Source organism: Portunus trituberculatus, chromosome 39 (genome assembly GCF_017591435.1).
Source record: "Portunus trituberculatus isolate SZX2019 chromosome 39, ASM1759143v1, whole genome shotgun sequence".
Lineage (NCBI taxonomy): Eukaryota > Metazoa > Arthropoda > Malacostraca > Decapoda > Portunidae > Portunus > Portunus trituberculatus.
The window spans coordinates 14,321,295-14,345,294 of record NC_059293.1 but is presented as its reverse complement, the minus strand read 5'-3'; the positions used below and the strand labels follow the sequence as shown (position 1 = coordinate 14,345,294).

Here is a 24,000-nt window from a genome sequence, read left to right as displayed (position 1 = left end):
ATGAAATGGTCTAATCGTACACAAATTTCAAGGTAAAAAATGTTTTCCAGTATTGAAGAAATAAAGTGTAAGATCCTATACAGCTATTAGAGACCACATTATTTTTCCTATGTGACCGTGATCAATGTTTTCTTATTGTTAATCATTTGTAAAAAGTTGTCCCAATGATGATAAGCTGAACTGATATTCTAGTCATTATGTGTATGGGTTCTTGCTGGGAATTGTTATATATTTAATGCGTTGTTATTGTTGTCATGCCTGATATAAGAGAGAGAGAGAGAGAGAGAGAGAGAGAGAGAGAGAGAGAGAGAGAGAGAGAGAGATGCAATTCCTTACATACTTTAAAATTAAATAGAATATATATATATATATATATATATATATATATATATATATATATATATATATATATATATATATATATATATATATATATATATATATATATATATATATATATATATATATATATATATATATATATATATATATATATATATATATATGTATATATATATATATATATATATATATATATATATATATATATATATATATATATATATATATATATATATATATATATATATATATATATATATGTATATATATATGTATATATATATATGTATATATATATGTATATATATATATGAACACAAGAAAATAAAGGAAGCTGCAAGACGTCGCCGGGGTTACACTGGGCAATCTCTGCATGAAAATATTAATCTATTTCTGCCTGTCATCCTTATATCGCGATTGGCAGTTATACATTGAGAGTAATAAGCGAAGGTGTTAACACGTGCAAGGAGCCTTTATTTTCTTGCCTCTGTTCTGTACATCGTCTTGAAATGCAAAGATGATTACCAGGGTTCCAATTTAGTATCTTCATTACCTACACGTGGCTCGTCCATCCTGTGCGCTTTACATTATATATATATATATATATATATATATATATATATATATATATATATATATATATATATATATATATATATATATATATATACTATTGTAATTTTTTTCTAAAAGTTAATGCATATGTACAGTATTATTTTTTTTCCTGCAGATTCTTTATTTTCGCGGAGGCATTGCGAAATCATATGAAAGAAAACTGAAAAAAAAACCGAAACAAATTGCTGCTGTTCCGAGAAAATAATATAAAGTAACAAATAAAAACAAGTTACAATTTCCGAGTTGTCATGATGCTCCTGTCTTGAAAGGGGTGACGGTTGCAATTAACCAGAAAGACAGGTAACAGGGACAGGTAATTGACCATGATTTTTATTGGTATTAAAGAGAGAGAGAGAGAGAGAGAGAGAGAGAGAGAGAGAGAGAGAGAGAGAGAGAGAGAGAGAGAGAGAGAGCCGCTTAAGAACGCTTTAATGTGTTCAGTATTCTCTTTGCGAACCAATTAAAACGAGTGGATTAAAAATACAATTGCGTGCTTCTGCTCCTGCCAAATTCTCGTCAGCAAATACCCTGTTAATACCCTCGTTGCCCACAGCGCGCTCCCCCACTCCCTCCAAAATGAAGGGATTTCCTCTAGTGGATTATGAGCACGGATGAATATTTTTCCCCCTCCCGGCCTCTGTGAATTTTAGGCGAGAGTAAAGCACAGTATTTTGTTCAGATTTGCATGGAAATCATCTGATTGTTACCATTGCTTCTTCCAATAAATGGTTCAAATCCGCCAGGTATTACAGCTCAGGTGTCGCGTCGCAGCCCTTACCGTCCGGCGTGCGTTAGCCAGGTGGGGGCATTAATTCATTAGAGAGCTCATACAACATTAACCACCCCCGCCGTGATGTACTACACTTAGCCCTCAATGGATACGAAGAAATTAATGCCAATGAGAACCACACCACCGTAGTATTGGCAAGACCAGACTCGATTATTACTGTACACGATAATTACGTGCATTGTTTTGTCCCCCCACACAGCAAGTAAGGAGCAACTTGATGCCAGAGAGAGAGAGAGAGAGAGAGAGAGAGAGAGAGAGAGAGAGAGAGATTAATGGTTTCTCCCGTTGCAGCATCCGTAGCTACGTCACAGACAGATATTTACTTCTCCACCATCAGAAGCGAAACGAAAACAAGAAAGTGAAGGATAAAAAGAAAGCAAAAAAAAAGAGAAAAGAAAGCTTATACACACAGAAACAAAAGACCGTAATAGGAGAAACAGGTTACATAGGCGAATGCGAAAAAAAAGAACAAAGACGGAAAAGTAAGATCTTGAAACGCACCTTTTATATCAGGAACAGAAGTGTATATATATTTTTTTTCCTACGCTCCGAGTGACTACATCTCAGGAGGGTTGATCGGTTTACGCTGGGGTGACAAAGGGGTGTTGGGAGCTAGATCCGCCTGGTCACCCTTGTCCAGAGAGAGAGAGAAAGAGAGTGAGAGAGAGAGAGAGAGAGAGAGAGAGAGAGAGAGAGAGAGAGAGAGAGAGAGAGAGAGAGAGAGGTGTAGGGGGGAGGTAAGGCAAGGTAAGAGGCTGGGAAGAGATGACGTGACAGGTTTTCGGAGGGAGACAGAAGCGGTGGGAAAGAGGGAAAAAGATTAAGGTCTGGAGGCAAGCACGTTGTAGTGGGAAGGTGACAGGTTATGATAGAGACAAACTGGTCCTTTAGTGACTGCATGGGAAGCTGTGAGAGGTGAATGCAGTAGTGGAGGCTGCGATTAGAGTAACGTGCTTGCTATATATCCTGTAGAAGTAACGGGTGAGTATAGAATAGAAAGGAAGGCTGGTATAGTAGTAGATGATGATGATCGAATCTGTCTTAGGGATGTCGGTGTTGTATGTTGGATGCGTCAAATAAGATGAGGGTATTAAGTGGTAGAAAAGCCCCTTTGCGTGGAGGTATATTTGCATGGCAGAGTAACAGAGTAACGGAGGGAGACAAGTGAGCAAGGGACCCATGAGGCTAAAGTTTGGGGAAGGAGAGTGGCCAAGTTTTATTGGGTTTTATTGGAAGAGAGAAATTGTTATAGGTTGGAAGCGGAATTGTGGTGACAGACTTAGTTTATTGAGTGGCGAGGTGCAGGGTAACCAGATGACGGGTTTGGGGCGACGCCGAGGCAGGGGGAATGACAGGGGGAACAGGGGAGCAAGGGGCAAGTCTGGAGAACTGGGGAAGCAACCAGGACTGGAAGAAAGGAACGAGTCTTTCTGCTTGACTGGTCAGTGTTGCTTGCCTGCCTCGGTACCTTGTCTTGCCTGTCATGGGCAGCGTGGCAGTGACTCGAGCTCAGCGAACAAATATTTTAATGAATTACTAGTAATATCATATATTAGACATATTAGCCATGTAAAAAAATGAAATTACTCATACCCTTTCGGCGTAATTGTATCTATTGCAAATAAAACTTTATGAGTTTGTGATAGGATTCGCCTTTTTCTGCTTCAGTGACGGGAACTGATGAAAACTTCCCTAAGAACTCTATTGGGCATCCTTCACCATCCCAAATAGGAGCAATGGTCTCATGGTGACAAACGAGAGATACCAAAATCACCATAGGACCCTTTGAAGTGAATGGTGATGCTCTCTCTCGGTGTACCAGGCTTGGTGGAGTTCTGCTGGCGGTGGAAGGGGCAAGTTTTGTTCCCTTTTGGCTTGTGTGGGCGTCCCTGGGCATGGCACTGGGAGGAGCTGCAGGAAAGCTTTTCGCGACACGAGGAGCCCCTTCCCTGAGCACCTTCGGGAAATGTTTTAGCTGCACAGCGAAATAATATTTGCATAATCTCGCACACGTTCGAGTCTCCTGCAGTTTGTGTTGCCATAAAAAATTATTCATCGCACGTTTTCTATGAGCGAGACATTATGCGTGTAATTCAGTAGTTTTTTGTTGACTACAGTTTTCTATCATATTTGCATATATCTGAGACTCTGAGAAAAAAATCGTAATATTTCCGAACGTATGTATATTCGGCTGGATAATTAGTGAAGGAAAAAATTGCGTATTATTCCATATCAATAGTTTTAATTAGACATTCATGCAATTCCACGGGTGCACCGTATGGATTAATTTACCTGGACGTGACGTGTTCTCCGAGCCCACCCCTGCGCGAGGCCCAGGTGAGGCGGGGCAGCGACCCTAGAGGCTCTCAAGGCATCGCAGCTCCTGGAAGGCGGCGGGGGCGGGGAGAGGCTGCCTAGCTGGGTTCACCTGTCCCGCCGGTCCAGCACCTGACCCGCCCGCCGATGGATCAATACGGGCCGGCACACGTGGTGCCAGCGCGGGCCTGGCGGGCTTAGGCTGGCTTTCTTCATGGACAATGTGCTCGCAGCCCAGGGAAGCGAGGAGCCCTGCCGGCTGTCGATGGCCTCATGAAGTTGATACAAACGTAACGAAGCTGTAGAGTCGCCCATCAGTCGGAGGTGAGTCCCGGCACACGAAGCATTATTGTCTTTCGTCCTGTCTTCAGCTTATCCAGTAAGTAATTGGGTAATGTCATTAACATTTTTATATATGGAAATGTAATGTGCTTCTCAGTGAATATATTTTATTCCAGGGTGTATAATCTAATTACGTAACACGTAGCAACCTATTAGATGGAGTGATGCCCTCCACCTGGGCTTCAGCGCCAGGCGCCGCCGCCGTCACCATCATCTCTGGTGAGGCGCTTGGCCCTGCCGTTTTGCCCGCCACTCCACGGGATGCCCAAGTAGTGTTTGGTCACCGCGCTTAGCTCTGTAAAACACTGAAGACGAAATGTACAGAGATTACTGACGACAGAGATGAACCATGTATATGTATAGAGCTTTTCATCAGCCTTTGTCTTGAAAGAATTCCATGTCTGCTTTGATAATTCCATGAATGCCGACATAAGATATGAACTCTCTCTCTCTCTCTCTCTCTCTCTCTCTCTCTCTCTCTCTCTCTCTCTCTCTCTCTCTCTCTCTCTCTCTCTCTCTCTCTCTCTCTCTCTCTCTCTCTCTCTCTCTCTCTATATATATATATATATATATATATATATATATATATATATATATATATATATATATATATATATATATTAGCTTTTGTTCCCACGGTCGCCAGGTGCTTGAATTCCCTGTACCTGGCCAGCGGTTTGAACCTACGGACGTAACCCTGCAGTTTCTCCTGCAAACAGGGAAGAACACAGTCAATGAAACGCTAAAAGGATCTTTGTGGGCATGTAGTAGTCACGTCACTCAAACGTGAGAGGAATTCAGTTCCTATACACGGGTATTCATGTGCTTGCGTCCTTGCCTTGTGAGGAATGGTCAGTTTCCGCTAACGAGAAGACGCATGTAGGTGGCTGATACAATGTGATGATCTTTAGCTCTAACACAATGCATATTAACAGTGTCTCCTGGTTGCATGTAAATGCGTATCAACTACTCATGATCTGTCGAGGCAAGAGCCAGCTGTGCCATGACTGCCAGATTCTTGGAGGCGATGCACTGTTCGCCGCACCCCTACCGCTGCCCTGGCTCGCCCCTCTGCCCTTACAACCTTGTCCTACACGCCTCAATCCTCAGCTGTGCTCTTCACCTCTCTGCCACTTCCTCAGACACCCAGGTATCACTTCACCTACATACTATTTTTGCTCCTTCCCTTCTCCTGTGTGTGTGTGTGTGTGTGTGTGTGTGTGTGTGTGTGTGTGTGTGTGTGTGTGTCAAGAAGAGAAAAAATAAGCAGCAATACAGTTGCTGATAAACTTTACGGATAAAAAAGCGAAATCTTGAGTCGTTTTCTTCACAATCGATATCTTTTAGGATCTTTTCACCCTCATACAGTGACAGAATTCCTGGTGACCGAGGGGAGAGGCGCAGCAGCCTGAGGGGAGGATGAAGGCGTGAGGGGAACTTTGCAAATCACAGGCTGACCTTTTTAGTACAAAAGTATAACAATTTATCAGAATTATTGGCTGCCATTACCCACGACTCTATTTGTTTATTTATGTGATTTGATTTTGTTTGTTTACTGATTTATTGATTTATTTTATTAATATATTTATTTATGCACCCATTTGCTGTTTTGTGAGTATATTTGTTTATCTATTTATTTATTAATTTGCCCATATACTTGATTATTCAAGCTATATATATATATATATATATATATATATATATATATATATATATATATATATATATATATATATATATATATATATATATATATATATATATATATATAAATAGTGTGTGTGTGTGTGTGTGTGTGTGTGTGTATTGATTTGAAATATTTCTTGTTTCTTGAAAAAATAATTAACTATTTTTAATGATTTTATTTTTATTTTTAATGTCAAGAAAACAAACGACTTCACATACGGCTTAAGTAAGATAAAATTTGTTTCTGAATATACCTAACACTAAGACATTTCCTTTCCTGATATGACTCCAAATTATTTATGATCAACCTTATTGATATGTTTAGTATAGTTATGCTATGTCAGTGAAGAGAAAGATATATGCATATTTGTTATCAAGAAATATGGGAACGCCGTATATCTATCTACTTTTCATCTTGTCTTTTTAATTAGATATATATCTCTTCATATATGTATTATTCACATATAGCACGAACCTCATGGCAACAACAACAAAAAAAAAGAACAACCTCAAAGTTACACATGAAAAAAGAAACGGAGACTTCGAAGACCTGTATACGATATCAATTTATTTAACTAAGACATTTGAAAAAGACCAACACAAGACACTGGAGAGAAAACTTGCACACTTCAAAGATCTCCAAGGTAACATAAATACTCCAGACTTCACAGGCCCGAGTGGAAGATTCTGAGTTGCCTTGACTCCCTCTGTCTTCAAGGGACTAGAGTCAGGCGCAGGAGGGAAAGATAGTGGAGCAAAACATACTATAACACTAAGGGAATGAGGGAGTGACTGTACTTAACTTTCAACACTGAAGAGGTGGAAAAGAAACGGGGATGAAAACGTGATATGACTGTTAAGTGGAGATGCTAAGGGAAGGAAAGTGGATATACTGTATCTAAGGGTATGAAGAAGAGAAAACACTTAACTCCTAACACCAAAGACACATAAAAGAAATGGAAGTAGGAGTGTGATGTAAGTCTTGAATGGAGTCGCTAATAGAGGGCGAGGAGATATGCTGCAATTAAGATGAGAAGGGCAATGACAGTGAGAATAGTGACAGAAGATAGCTGAAGTAGTAGTAGGAAAAGAAGTAGTAACATTGCTGAGGGGACGCGTGAGAAATTGAAGACATTTCGTTAAGGGAGGGGAAATGATGAGACGAATAGCCTTGCTCTCTACCTTGTGTAATAGTGTAACTCTACCCTCTATAATAGTGCTCTTTGACTGTCGCCCCTGTGTGTATAAAGGGAGAATTCTGTGCTTGTGAGGACCGGCATCTAGGGAGGAGAGAGAGAGAGGAAGAAGAGTCAGAACTGGATGTTTGGTTTTATAGACTATTTTTGGGGAGCATTTTAACTTGGAATTTGTGTTTTAACCCCTTCAGTACCAGGACAAGTTTTCATATTCATTCTTGTTACTATTTGGTGATTTTTATACAGCTTCAAAAACTTATGTTGGGATTAAGATAGTAAAGACCCTGGCCATTAATCTTTTGACCTCCACAGATACTCCCTAATGCAAATAAAATCGTCTATAATCATACCCAAAAATCAAGGTAAAAATACGTCTCAGTACTGAAGGGGTTAAGATTAGTATAGAAGCAGGGAGAATGTGTGGCCTAAAAGAGAGAGGTTACGTTTTAGTATGTGATTCATAAATGGACGTGTCTTGTGGGTGAATATTACGGTGTTTTTTTTTTGTGTGTATTTGTACTCTAACAAGACAAGAAAATACGCGAAAACTAAAAAGCTTAATGGGTTTTAGAAGTAAGGGAATGAAAAAAAAGGAAATTCAAGAAGTAGGAAATAAGATAGAATGGTTATGTGAAAAAAATATTAGATGATATTTATTGAAGCCTTAAAAACGTTCAAGATAGTAATAGTTAATGTTCAGTATATAGTTTAGGATCATTAAGAACCTTCTTGTAGGCTCAAACAGGAAGAAGTGTATTTTTTATGGTCTTGTATTCTGACTCCCATTTTTCTTCTCATTCCTTCGCTCACAAACTCCTCTTGGTAATGTCCAGTAATGTCAGACTTGAACAAGAACAATGATCTGCTGCATGGACTTTCTGTATCCTAATTCGAATTTCTTTATCCCATTACTTCACCTATAAACACCTTCTGGTAACTTACATGAGAATGATCATGTACTTACTTAGTGTAGGCTCTAGTAGGAAGTATGAGATTCTTGTGCTATAATTCTTATTCATTTCATATTATTTCTTCTCTCATAAACTTCTTGTGGCAACATAATGTAGTTTTCTCAGCTACGAATTGCAGTACATCTCCAGAATTAAGAGGAGAGGCGGGTTTTCGCATGCGATTACTAGTAAACGTTGCTCTGATGCAGGTTTCCCTCGCAAGCGTTTCTTCTGCGTTGGTGAAGTTTCATTACAAATACTCAATAATTGAATAAATTTGATAATTTTCACATGGCAGAGGCACATACAACCTTTCTATTTTGCATCCAGTTTTAGTCTCAGAAGTTCAAACAGTGATATACTTATGCGAGGAGGCAAGTAGCGTTATTAAGTAGGCCAATAAGTGATAAAGTTTAAAAAATCAAGTTTGCCAGTAAAAATGCAGAAGCACATGGTTGGATATAGACTAGTGGAATGCCAGACACAGATTGAGAAAGGTTAAACAAATAATAAGGAAGAAAATTAAACAAAAATATGATAAAATGATGGAACAATATTGGTGGTATAAATTACTTTATACAACCTTGGATACATGATGATAAAGACGGAGAGCTGCTTTCATGTGCAATTGATTTAAATTTCTCATTATAAAGCTTGAGAATTTAATCCCCTAAGGAGCGCTGTCTGAGTAAGATGAAGTACTGGTCCTTCTCACAAAATAGGCGACGCTTGTGCCTGTATGTTGCCAGGAAGGCGCAATTTAGAACCACCATTTTTTTTCTTGTCATTACTTATACGATCTGTCTGTGGTTGTATAATATGATCCAGAGGCAAGTGTCAAAGTAACAATAATAATATGTACCTCTATTGGAATATAAAGTCATGTGGATGATATACGTATTGAGACGGACTGCTTCTTGCCACTAATTGAGCTGTGTTAGTGCTTGTATTACTTAATCCGAAAACCGCGTATGAAAACAGCAATATTTACCTGTAACTCTTAACTTGTAAAATTGACTGCAACACAAAGCAATGCCCGTGACTTGTTGTGTTTACATTTAACAGTTTATGGTGGTTAGCTAATTTAACCTGGGGTTGAGTTTTATACAATGAATATCGATAACTAATACCTCGTTTTTTTTTTTTTTTTTCAAATTATTAGGAAGAATTTTCCGTCACGGTTTCATTTGGAGCCAAAAGACTAGATTGAAAACAAACAACCCGAACTGAGGCATGAGAGGTATTCTTGAGGTGTGGTGTGTGTCAGGCGAGATGGCTACCGTATTTTTCTGTCTTTGTCGAAAGTGATCAAGACGCGACGGCGGAAAAGCGTCGCCTTGGTCGCTCAGGTGAGGCGCACATCTGCTCCACCCGCGCACCCAGCCACCGCCGCCCGCACCGCCCTCCTCCGAGAAGATCGACTACACAGCTGCACATTAGTCGTGTTGTATTATTTAACTATTAGAAGGATCTCAACGAGGGTAAGCCACCACTAAATATTGGCCGATTTAAGGGATTTGCTTCCCAGTGGGTATTGCCCGATATGGAAAAAGAAACTGGCGGTGCAAAAACCGGTAAATTTGCTACGTTTATTATTGCGTCACCCTACGTGGGCGCATACAATATAATATACTGTAATGTGTGTGTGATTATATATATATATATATATATATATATATATATATATATATATATATATATATATATATATATATATATATAATGCATGAACACGCACACACACACAGACACAGACACAGACACACACACACAGAGAGAGAGAGAGAGAGAGAGAGAGAGAGAGAGAGAGAGAGAGAGAGAGAGAGAGAGAGAGATTGCTTTGAATCTTGCGTGTTCGTCTTCCTTTACTATAGTGACCACAATTCCATCGGTAGAGTCACATGCTCCTTGCCTCGCGATAACTCTGCTCTCCCAGTACAGTATTCATTATTAGGGTTTCTCATTCAACATGACACTGGCAACACAATTTAAATCGTATTTATTTCCGGTTAGTCGTTTGTATTACCCTTTATATATTTCACCTCCTTCGAAAAATATATATAAAGATATGAAGCATGAATGAATGTCTTCGCTATCAGTGACCCTGTTAAGACCGAGCCACAAAACAGGAACTCCATTAATATTTAAGGCAAACACAAGTATGGAATTTTCTCCATTCATTGTTTATTGTCGTTTAAATATTAATAATGGGAAAAGTATCAAAACAATACTCTGTGTCATTCAACTGGGTTAGACGCACACCAGTAGTAGTGGTGGTGGTGGTAAAGAACCATGCCACCACCACCGCCAGCAGCACCACTATGTAGAAAGAGAGGCAATATAATATGAAGTGATAAGAAAATATAAATGATAAGAGAATACAAGGAAAACTGTTTGGCATGTTACTTCTTGACAAGGAAGTAGAGATTGTAAGAGATTAAGTCCACACACACACACACACACACACACACACACACACACACACACACACACACACACACACACACACACACACACAAATAGGTGATACGTACAAAAATACGTAAGCAGGTTATAATTATCCATACAGAAGGAAGCTATTGGTCTGCTCCTTCTCTTCCTCTCCTTTATCCTCCTCCTCCTCCTCCTCCTCCTCCTCCTCCTCCTCCTCCTCCTCCTCCTCTTCTTCATTCTCTTCCTCCTCTTCCTTCTCCCTCGTACTGGAATACAAACCCAATAAGGTAATGAAAATATCTTTAAAGGGAAATAGCAACTTTCTCCCCTTTCTCACTCCATTACTTTCTAAAAATAGCAGAGAGGGTCGCCGGTGTTCCCAGACAGTCTCTCCCCTCCCATGAGGCTGGCTGGGATTTACACAGCGGTGAGGGAGTGACCTGCACACACACACACACACACACACACACACACACACACACACACACACACACACACACACACACACACACACACGTTCATTCATTTATTCATTCTTTCTCTCATTCATTCAAGTTTCTCTCTCTCTCTCTCTCTCTCTCTCTCTCTCTCTCTCTCTCTCTCTCTCTCTCTCTCTCTCTCTCTCTCTCTCTCTCTCTCTCTCTCTCTCTCTCTCTCTCTCTCATGATTTATATATATATATATATATATATATATATATATATATATATATATATATATATATATATATATATATATATATATATATATATATTTCATTATTGTTATAACTACTATAGTTCTCATCTGCGTTTCTCTCACATTGATATTAGATTAACTTATCTGTCAAGTTGCTGTCGTGGAGTCTTCTATGATATGTATTTCTCTGAAGTATTTTTGCAATGTAATTGCCTTAATGTGTTCTTTGAATCAGTTGATGTACGATCTTTAAGGAATGTGAAGTTTATACCTAAGAATGCTTTCATGATTTTCAAAGATTTTAGAAATGCTCAAAAGGAAAATTTTTGGTTTGACATGCAAAGGAGCATTTTGTTTCTTCGCCATCCGTTTTTTTTTTATAATGTTTTGTTTCATTCCCACTCTTTTCATATGTATGCATGATATTTTTCTTTATATTCCAGTTAACGTTATGCTAGTCAAGCAATAATTAATTTTGGAATATTTTGTCAAATATATTTTGTGCAGCTGTTCGAAAGAAAAAAAAGCAGACTAAAGAAAATATAGAAAAAAAAAAATTGCATCCCACACAGTTTTCCTTTTCTGTTTTCCATTTTGCATAAAAAAGCTAAATAAAAAAGAAAAATAAACAAAATAAGAACTGCATCCTACAGTACACTAACTTTTTTTATTCTTTTTTCTTTGTCCTCAAGGAACTCTCACTTTTTTTCTTTCCATAGAGATGCTGCATTCACTCCATCCATCTTGCAACATATTCTCATGCCACTATCCTCTTTATGCCTTCATGTTATGCTGTATGTTCTTTCTTTCAGGCGCAAACTTACATACATTGCATGCCACAAACACCCTCCCTCAATAAGTTTGCTTACATTTCCTATCTGTTAAAAAGATGAAAAAAATTATAGAAATGAAAATACCCAGATTTCGCTTTGACCATTTCGTTTTTCCTGGCTTTCTCTTTCTTTGGACATTTATATAACATGCTACAGACATCCGCTGTCAACATGCCTGATACTGTTATCCATTTCCTTTCTTCGAAAAAAAAAAAAAACACGTAACAAACAAGTAGGCTTCGTTACGTAAATATTGTGTTTATTGTTTAATGGCAATTATTTATTTTTATTTTCAAGTGTACCGTGTCTTAAGCAGTATTTTATGCAACATACAAAGCACACACTCAGACAATAAATCAACTTTTTTTTTAACATTTCCTATCTATCGAAAAGAAGAATCTGACAAAAAATCTGAACAGCAGGGCCTCTCATATACCCTTTTCTTTAGACAATAGCTCATGTAGCACAATACAAACACTCCCTCAACAAGTTCGCTTCTGTTTTGCATTTCCTCTTTGCCAAAAAAAAAAAAAAAAAAAAAACTGACAAATAAAAACAGCCAGGCCTCGTTGTGTGCATTTTGCCGCCTCCCACTGTTGTGTGGTGACCCAAAGTGGTCCCTTGACACTTGCTCGCTACCAATGTTTCCCTGCGGCGGCACCAAGGAAAACACCTGTCATTTATCGTGTCCATTGAAGGGGCGACACCTGGCTTTCCTGTATTTAGTGCCTTTAAGAGCAGCACTACCCGAGCACTCGTCAGGAAAGGTCAGTGTTATGTTCTGGGTGTTACGGCCTGTTTAGATGTTGAGACAAATAGTTTGGAGTCAAGATGTGTGATAAGAAAAAAATATCACCCTACATTTAGTACCAATACTAAGTGTTCATTAATCCGAGGCTCTGCAATGAAAAATCTGTGTCGTATTTAGGGTGTTAGGTGTTTAAATGTTGAGGAAGGGAGTTTATAGTCAAGGCCGACATCTTGGGTTTCTTGTGCTTGGTGATATAAGAGCAGTGAAATCCTATGCTTCGTCAAGATAGGTCAGTAAATTACATACATGGGAAGTGTACAAAATAAAAGAGGAAAATAAAAAGAAAAATCACAAAATCTAGGGAAGTCAATATATGGGTTGTAGAAGGCTGATGTCTTGGTTTTCTTCTGCTTTATTGGTATGAGAGTAACGTCTTCGTACGGCTATCAGAAATATGTAGTAGATGGTGTAGGACATTACTTCAATTTTGAATAAAGCAGAACATACGATACACAAAATAGTGCCATTAGATAATACAAGTAAATCAGTAATACAGACATTCTTTTTAATGGTGATTTGTTTTTTGTATAAGACGAATTTTCTTTCTCTTGTTTTTTTTTTTTTTTCTACGAGTAGCCAAATAAATTATAAGACCAAGAGGTTCGCAAGTGCTTGCGTGATCTTAGTACAGTGTCTGGCGGAGGCGAGGATGAGGAAGCGGCGAAGTAAATGATAGGTGGTCGTCTGCTTCAAGAAATCGCATACATATGTCCACAAATTTGGCGTCATGTAGAGCGAAATGCCTATAACAGAAAATAAAGTTTTGAAACTGCATTTGTGACATTTCAGTTTCTCTTCAGTCATTATATTTTCTTGAGAGGGTTGAGAAAAAAATAAAACAGGATACTCTTAACACACCTTCAAAGATGATGACATTGTGTTTCCTTTGCCTAAGTAGATTTGTAATGTTTCCTCGTATATTATGACGGTCACCTGCTAAACCTATAAGTATAATTGCGTAAAAAATTATTAGATATTGATGGGTTTAGAGGCAGGACTTGAGAATGTTTCAGAGCGGGCGGCTGGCAGCATAGCACTACGGCCTCATGCATCACCCGGGCGTGTGTCAGTGTGGCGGAGCATGAGGCAGCACCGTGAGGACAAGTGGTAAAGCGTGGTCACTGTTGCCGCCGTGTGTCTCAGTGGTGGCTTGATGGTCCTCTACAGGCTCAAACATTTCAAGAAAAAAATTCAGCGACAAACTTCCACGTGAGTCAGTGCCATCGACGTGCACTTCACCCTCCCTCCGGGCGTATCTTAAAAGGGCGCCAGCTTTCGTCCTCTTGTCCAGTGCCGGCGTCGTTAACTGATGTAATTTATTTTATTATTATTATTTTTGCTATTATAGTTGTTGTTGTATTATTGCAGCTATTAGCAAAGTTTAATCGAAAAGTGATGTTATGTAATTGTTAGGAGCAGTTACATTATTTTATTTGCCCATCATTAAGTTACCTTCATTACCAGTTAACTGCCTAATTTTTTACATTTTTCTTGTCACAGATATATTCATAGATTGCTTTAAAGATTAATTCAATTATATATATATATATATATATATATATATATATATATATATATATATATATATATATATATATATATATATATATATATATATATATGAGAGAGAGAGAGAGAGAGAGAGAGAGAGAGAGAGAGAGAGAGAGAGAGAGAGAGAGAGAGAGAGAGAGAGTGTCCCCCATGAGCAGCATTACACTTTCATGCCGCCTTGCAGACTGAAGTCTCCTCATCTCCCTAATACCTGAGATAAGCAGGTATTGTGGCAATATATTTTTTCTTTTATCGCTGGTCGCGTCGCCTCATCCCGATACTCGCCGAGAAGCTGCTTTTCTGCTGGCGCTCGTCTAAGCCTTGACAAACCGGTCATTCCTGAACCCGGTCCCATTAACCTAAAACTGTCCTCCGCTTTCCCCGCAGGTACCGGCCCAGGAAATGTGATCCTTTGCCTTGTCAAATCTTGATCTCGTCCTGGCAACGAAAATTATGATTTAGCTCCATGTCTTCTTTCCTTATTAAAAAAAATAATAAATAAGAGTAGAGGTCTTTGCTTTCTTTAAAATACTGTTATCTATAAATTCATATGTCATACCTAAAAGCTATTTAATTTCTATACTGGTGAAGCATCAACTTTTTCGCATTTTCTGTATCGTTGATTTCTAATCCTTAATTTTATATCTGAGCTTTCTTCTGGTTTGCTTTGAAAGATCACTGAAATGATTACTCTAGCTTTAAGACGTATACGTTATAGCATCCTTGTCAATCTATTACTTAAATCATAAACACATACTTGAAAAATTCGGTCTGAGAAATCGATCGTCTATTTAAAGATTCAGTAATGCTGATTTATTTCCCAGACGGCACTGATGTGTTTCTTCCTGGGTCACATTCACGCAGGTTGTTCTGGGAAAAAAACATTTTTCTTGGTTACCATGTTTATTTCTTTATTCATTCAAACATATATTTATATAGCATATCATTATTCTTTCATTTACTTATGTGCTTACTGATCTGTATATTTACCTACTTATTTATTTATTTATTCATAATTTGACTTACTTAACGGGTGTAATTATCATATCACTCGAAAATTTGTCTTTCTATATCGCATTCTTCTTTATTAATCAACATTTGCGTGTGTATTGAATCTTGCCGTATCCAGGAATATAGAGTACTTTCTTGTGGTCCTCGCATTAATAAACCACCTAAATCTAAAAGAAAAAAGAAAATGTATTTTTCGAATCAATCAGTTCATAATGATATGCTCCTTGCGTAGCAGCTGTAGTGTCAATATTTCCTCGTGTAGTGAACGATCCTGAGTCTTCGATCTTATGAAATTTACTACGATCATTAAAGCTTAATGGTTACATGTTGTGTTTCATTCGCTCATTCGTCATCACGGAAATAGTTATGTCCGAGAATTGTCGTGCATTTAACGAGAGAGAGAGAGAGAGAGAGAGAGAGAGAGAGAGAGAGAGAGAGAGAGAGAGAGAGAGAGAGGACTAGATATAGATATAGACATAGATGAATAAATAAATAGATAAATAGACAAACAAGCAGACAAATGAACAGACAAAGAGAATGACTATTTTATACAAGAAGACAGAGAAAAACAGGCAGGCTAATAAGCAAATATTGTAGACATGAAGCACAAATGGATTAACGTAAAGATATGTAAACAAATGCACACACAAGCAGAATATAACAGGAAGATAAACACAGAAGGATAGAAGACAGAAAGACAATCAGGAAAAGGTAGATTCGCAGATTAACTAAGACGGTAAAACAAGAAAATGTAAGTAAGATATAGAAGAGACATATAGAAAGACGTGGGCACCAACAGAGACCATACAATTAATATGGAAATAACTATAACATGCCTTTATGCCTTTATATATTCATCATTTATATACATTGCTGAAGATACTGCAATCACCAGATTCTTTAGCTAACTAGGCAGTGATTCTTCCTTGAAACGAATTGATGTGGAGTCGTAGATAAACTAAGATATCATACAAATATAACATGAAAAGATATGAAAAGTTTAATAAAATTGTGATATTTTGTAAAGTTACATCTATAGCCTTGCTGAAAGCCGCTATGAGTCTTGCAATCTCTCCAAAGTAAGTTCCGGGAAGGTTATTGCCGTGTGTGTGTGTGTGTGTGTGTGTGTGTGTGTGTGTGTAATCCGGTGATTATAAGATTTATACTTTCCTTTGAAAACAACCAAGGGTTACTAACCGTCTTATACCAAAAGAAATATGAATAAATTTATGATTTTTTATAACTATTGATTACCTTCTACATGAATATATATATATATATATATATATATATATATATATATATATATATATATATATATATATATATATATATATATATATATATATATATATATATTTCTTATTTCCAGTTGTTATCATATATGTAATGACCAACACATACCTTTCTGTAAACACCATCATTCACCTCACCACTCATCATTTTCTCTAATTCATATCTTCCTTATTTCTAGTTATTTGCATAAACGTGAAGACTAACACTTACCTTCGAGCAAACATCATCACTCACCTCACCAGTCATCATTTTCTTTGACAATACACGAGTAAGCGACACAATTTTCGAGTACGTCCAGCAGACACACTCGCCAGAGCATCACCCTTTCAATTGAGAGAAAACTAAACATGCACATAACCTTTTAATCATCTATAGCACGTTCATAATGTATAATTTTAAGTCAAAAAATCTTCGAAGGTGACGTGAGCTTTTCCTTTTGACAATTTGAATTAGGAAACATACAACTGGAGTGAAGGAAGTATTGAAGGGCAAGCAAGGCAGGTGGAATCCTCAGCCGTCCTATTGGTGGTGTATGGTACAATTGTTCCTGCTCACCTGCCGTCAATTAGTATCAGCACTCAATACAGGTGATGCATGTGACTTGTCCCCAGCCGCGCCTGCTCTGACCTTGATGCGCGTGATAAGTTTACCCTCGATTCAAATGGACGTCCTTTTCATCGTCCCATTCAAGGATATCCTGTTTATTTATTGTTTTTCTAGTTGTATGTTAGAGGAGTGTCTTTGTACATTGAGGATATAGTTATGTTGTTGTAGTTATTCATCTACTGTTTCTTGTATTTATTTATTTACTGTAGTGTTTTACCTGTAATAGCTTCGTCTCTTCGTAATCCGTTGATCTGTTTGTGTCTTATTGTTGTGTATTGTTCTTTATGTTTATTGTTTATCTATCTCTATTTTCCTTACATATTCATCTTACTATTTATGTACTTCGCTCTAGCTCCATCAGTTTCGGGTGATGTGATTTTCTTGATATAAATGAAAGGTCAGTATTTTTTTTTTTTTTGTCGTCCTTAGTTTTTCCTTCAATATTAAATCCTCTGATTTTCTAGTAATGTATCACTTGTTATGTTTTGTAAAAGAATGTTACCTAATTAGAGGATATATAATTGAGGAAAAGGCTTAAATACATCGTTGGTTTATTTCTGACCATGACTCTACTTCTCCCTTCTTATTACAATCACTCTTGTAGCATACGAAATATATTTATTTTTCTATTGGTCTTACAGTGTTCATATTTACCTTATTTATCTCTTGCTGTACCAGTCTCTCTCGAATGACATTTTTTTTCTCAACTCCGAAAACCTTCCCTGACTTTGTCGTGGTGACCATGTAGCGAATGTTTTGGTAACGAATATTGACTTCGCGAAAGAATTCGGTACTAACATTTCGGTTTTTGAGAAATTAAGTTGCTTTTCACCTCAGCAAGTAAATTGGAGTTTGGTGTAGATAGTGATGAGGAAGTGAGTAAGTGTGTGAAGGAGTAGGTGTGAGGAGCCCAACAAGTGTCAAGGAGTAGAATAATGCTAACGAAAAGTAAGGTAGATGTATATGTGTGTGCAGTTTTGACATGTGTTGGGAGTGGGATTGTTGCAGTTTTTTTTCCCATAAGTAAGTAAGATCCAGGGACGAAAACAAATTCCGAGAGAGAAGACCCGCTGTTTGTCTCTCATGTAAAAGAAAGAAAAATACTAAAGAAGAGCCAATTCAAGTTACAAGGTGTCTTTAGGTTCTTGTTCGAGTGAGTATAAGAAATTTATATTTGGAAAAAAAATAATTCATGTGTTTGGGGAAGAATGACGAGAAAGACGACATGAAGATAAGGAAAGTTAATAGAACAAGTGTGTTAGATGACTTTAATGTAAATTATTGGATCTCTATTAGAGCTAGGTAACTCTGGAGGAATCTGCAGGTGTATAGTTCTGGATTAGATGTTGAAGGAGTAACACTTTATTTCATTAGCTATAACTTCCTTCAGGAAAGCAGGAAGGACTATTTGAGTATGTGACTGCACGAAATATGGGTACTAAGCTACATTGTTTTAATTATCGTAGACATGTAAGTTAATGAAATCATCATTATTATCATGATCCGCTTTAAATACAAGATAAAGACACTGAGAGCTTTATCCTGACATATTCCCTTTCTCATCTTGAACATAAGGGCGCAACATAAAGGAAGCTGCAAGAAACCATTAACTCCTTCAGTACAGGAATGCATTTTTACCATGAGTGTGGGTAGGATGAGATGATTTTATTTACATTAGGAAGGGTTTATGGAGATCAGAAGATAAAGGGCCAGAATCTTCTGTATTTCAATCCCAACTTAAGTTTCTGAAGCTGTATAAAATCATTAAATAAAAAGCAGAATGAATATGAAAACACGTCATAGTACTGGAGGGGTTAAGTGTACAAATGGCAGTGTCTGCAAAACATACATGCACATACCCACCTACCAATGGGCTCTCCTTTTATTCCAGGCCACACCAGCAAGGTTAACATCTCTACATTTTCTTAACTTTAATTCTCTGACAATACCTTCTTTTTTCTTGCCTTGCGCTCAATCATTTCGCCCTTCCTTCTCCTATTTCGTGTATTCTTGAAATAAACACTGGATGTCTCGCTGAGTGTAAATAAGCATCATCATTTTCACCACTCTGACGTTTATTGCAACATAGCTTCCTTGCGTAAGGCGCGAGACCGAACGCTACTGTGGCAAATCCGTCATGTTTTGATATCGACGCTGAGTACAAAAAAAAAAAAAGGGAGAGAGAAAAATAAAATGTCCTGTAATGATATTTAGTTTGAAAAGTTGGTTAATTTTTACACGTGTAGAATTATGAAAGTATTTTACACTAGTGGCAAAATACAAGTCAGCCATTGTGATGTGGAGGAAAGTAATAGGTGTTTCAAACGGCCTTTAGTAGGTTGGAGATTGAGTTGATTTTTATAGTGAGGAAGGGCAAGGCTGGGCACGATAGGGTAGGACAGTTAAATACGTCAAAGCAGGATATGATATGGCAAGACAGGGCAGGGCAAGTCAGGGCAGGACAGGGCAGGCCAGGGCAAGACAGGGCAATGTAAAGCAGAATAGGGCGAGATAGAACAGGGCAGGGCAGGGGAAGATAGCTAGAGTAAAGCAAGGCATTGTAGATTCACTTCCTCTCTTGGGCAGTGGGAGCCGACTTGGCATGATACATCTGTTATTCTGCAAACTCTCTCCTTGACTTTTTCTCTTTTCTACTGCTCGAATTACTTAAGAGAGAAGCACCGAAGCACCAAGATACACTCAGAACTTACCTTTGCACTCCGACTTTAACCTTTTTTCCCTCATTTTTATGCAAGGTTCACTGCAGCTGCCTGTTTTATTTTTCTATGTTTGTAGTCCTTGTCGAATCTTCTTTCCTTCCCTCCTTACTGAACTGCCATGTCCATGTAAGCGTTGGTAAACACATCTTTCTATTCTTCGGTGTACGCTGACGCTTCAAAATACCTCTCGGACTTTATCTTTCTTTAACTTTTAGGGTGGAAGATGCTGAACATTTTTTTCAAATCTATTTTTTCTTTGGTAGTCTCTTTGAAGCTTGCAGAAAACACAAAATGCTGTCCAACTGACTAAAATGTATATGAGCTGTGTTTATTATTCTATCCTTGTGCCTTACTCCTTCTTGTTTCTTCCTTTCTGAGCTTCTTTGTCTCTTTAACATGCAGAGAGAGAGAGAGAGAGAGAGAGAGAGAGAGAGAGAGAGAGAGAGAGAGAGAGAGAGAGCGTCTTTTAGCTCAATATCTTCCTCGAGGTTTTCCTACTATTCCATTCACGTACTCCTCTTCCTTCCTTTCGTTCCTCTCTCACATACTCTTTCTGTAAGACTCATACCCTTCAGCTCTTCTCTTTTCTTCTCTTCCTGACCCCAAACCTTTATATCTCTCTTTATGATCTCCATTATCAATCCTCCTTTCACTTCCATTCTCCACAGCACTTGGTCATTCGATTCTCTCATAAGGAAAGGAAAAATGACCCTGGTAGCGGGATAAGAGTGCCGCGGAGTCTCTGAAGCGTGAAGTGCTTTGAGTGAGGAATGCGATAAGGAGTGGTGGTTGTGACATGTGCCATCTTCACTGACCTCTCATGAATACTTCCACCAAACTAGAAAGATGCAGGGATTCTTTTTATGTATTTCATTTGCACTTATTTCCTTATCTCTCCTTTTTTCTTTCTTCAATAAAGCCTGATTTATATGAGTAAAGGGAAGGTTGTCTTACCTCGGGTAGCGTTTCATATTCTGTTTCTCGTTTTGCTTATTTGATAACTCAAGGCTCATTATCAATTGTCTTATATTCTGAGTGACAATTCATTGCGATATTTGTGTGACCAAGACAGAAATGTAATGTAAGATTGTATACCGTATCTGTTTAATTCATTAATTGCATATTTGTCTAAATTTCAACATTTGCAAACACCTCGGATGAATACTGAGACCAGGCAGTTGTCATTTTTGTCCACAATTAGATATAAATCCAAGTAACATCAGGACTCTGTTAAGAATGTCATAAGGAGAAAGCAGCAATATCTTAGTTCATGTAGGAAATTAAAACTGACTTTGTATTTTTGTATTACAGTGGTATTTATAAATTTGTTTATCTATAAAGTACACAAGTTAGCCTCTCCTGAAAATTCTAAAGAATATTCAGACTCATTACTTTTTAGCTTTGTTTCAGCGTTTCAATATTCTATTATATTCAGACATGTTATCCAATGTTGATATAAAGCAGCTATTCTCAATGATTTAGTTTTATCATTGCAACAAAACTTATATATGAAATGTATTAGAAGAAATAGGGATGTTTTCAATTTATTAAAGCAAAAGATTACACATTATAAAGATCTTTAATTATAACTTATTTCTTCAAGTCGGTCTTCTGTTCTTGTTAGTCTCATTGATACTGTATTCAGTGGCGCAACAAGACCTGAGGCAGAGGAGTCTTGCCGAGGAAGCTTTGGAGTACCTTGAGGCTGGCGCGTTCTCCGATGTTTCTTGTTATGGCTCCAACACCACACGGGGCAAAACGAACCTAATTTGAAAGAGAAGAAAAATAAAAGAATGATTAGACTGATATTATATTTTCACACACACACACACACACACACACACACACACACACACACACACACACACACACACACACACACACACACACACACACACACACACACACACACACACACACACACACACACACACACACACACACACACACACATTGGCCAAGACTTAATACATAAATTACTGATATATAATTATTTATGTATGTGTGTGAAATACAACCGGACACACCATATAAGTAATGCATCAAAGGCAAGGACGTCACCCTGATACGTTACTTCATTGAGGCTTAGTTATGAATCAACTGCATGTTTTACTATACATCAATACTATAAAAAAACGTTAGAGTTATTTATAAACTGTCATTAATTCCTCTAAATAAACTGACTCTTTATAATTCTACCTGTTCCCTAGAAAATAACACTGTGCTTATATGTGAGGGTCTGCGTTCGTAACACACCTTTTTTTTCTTTCCTAAAAGACTCAAGCGAATGAAAAGAAAAAAAAATGTATAGTAACTATTTCCTATAAAAATAACCAAAAAATGGAAATATAAGGTAGAAAAGAATATGAATCTTGAAGGATTAAGAAAAAATAAAGAAATTAAATGCACAGATATAAGCTACTCAAGTCTTACATATCTCGCACCATACACTTAAGGAAGGAACGCCTCGCGTCTTAGAGATGGGAAGAAGACGTGCTTGCTTCAGCGCATTCTTGAAGCTTTTAAGGCAGCAGGATCCGGCAAGCACCGCCACTGTGCGTGCTGACCGGCGTGTTGAGGAGGCTGAGTGTTTACTGATTGGCAGGATCCCGTGACGGATTGCTGAATATTTAGCACTTGCGGGTGATTAATGAGCCTTTCATAACCATGATAGATTGGCAAGCAATTTGCATCCCTAAATGGTGGCTGGAAAACAAGTGCATAAGACAGGGCGCTCAGCGGCTGCCAACCGTGATGCGTTCACGGGTCACGGAAAGCCCCAGGTATCAGATTTGTAATTCTCGACGACGGCGCCACCAGGACGGATTTTACAGCGGTTGTGTCATGCTGGCACCAGGTAATGCACCTCCCATGCTGAGCACAGTAAAGCTTGGGTAGCGACACGTGAAACACCCATTGACCGCTGAAATGCAGCAAAAGGATACTGCTCGCCACACATGGCGGGGGAAAACTCTCAGAAAATAACACTTCATGGCGTCAATGAGCCCAGCTGGGAGCTGGAGGCTTTCTCTACTTATACTGTGTGTGTGTATGTGTGTGTGTGTGTGTGTGTGTGTGTGTGTGTGTGTGTGTGTGTGTGTGTGTGTGTGTGTATATATATATATATATATATATATATATATATATATATATATATATATATATATATATATATATATATATATATATCTCTCTCTCTCTCTCTCTCTCTCTCTCTCTCTCTCTCTCTCTCTCTCTCTCTCTCTCTCTCTCTCTCTCTCTCTCTCTCTCTCTCTCTCTCGCACATAAACCAAATAACTAAAAATTCTAACCTTGTTCAACGCTTGCAGTGTGTAAATCCTTATGTTTGGCCCTTGTCGTCTGTCCATCATGGTAAGGAGGTGAACAATTTCATTTTCCTCTCCTTAATTTGCTTCCCTAATTGCATTTGATTTCTTGCACGACACATCACTTTTCGATGGAAGGAATATTAAGACACTTCAGTCACCACCTTGTCCCTGGCTTGATGAGCATTCGTTACTCTTTTTCTGCTACATCGCTGAGCTGGAAGTTATATCGTGCTAGATATTCTTGTCTCACCAATGACCAGTTTCTGCTTCTAGAATAAAAGGAAAAGACATCAAATTAGTATTCCTAAGGGAGATATAAGAATTTTATAATGTTGACCAAGGAGTGTTGAGAGGGCTAGGCAGAGCGTTTTGGAGCTCGATGTGTCAGACAAGTCAAGGCCTATGAATAAAAGTAAATGGGCACTTTAGAATAAAAAATAAATAACTGGCTTAAAGAAAATAATATAAGTAAAAAGATAAAAGGATGAAGATTCA

At 37.9% G+C, this 24,000-nt stretch overlaps 1 protein-coding gene and 1 long non-coding RNA gene across 3 annotated transcripts in view; one reads left to right on the top strand and one right to left on the bottom strand.

The window, feature by feature from the left end:
* Window positions 1-24,000, top strand: part of LOC123515596 — a 291,197-nt gene that overhangs the window by 34,616 nt on the left and 232,581 nt on the right. The gene's annotated exons all lie outside the window — the stretch shown is intronic.
* The window catches only part of LOC123515597, a 57,773-nt gene continuing 55,262 nt past the window's right edge, over window positions 21,490-24,000 (bottom strand). For both annotated transcript variants that reach the window (XR_006677909.1, XR_006677910.1), the window contains exons 4-5: window positions 23,488-23,774; window positions 21,490-21,940 (exon numbers count right to left, since the gene is read on the bottom strand). This is a non-coding gene — a long non-coding RNA (uncharacterized LOC123515597). The remainder of the gene's footprint in view (window positions 21,941-23,487; window positions 23,775-24,000) is intronic.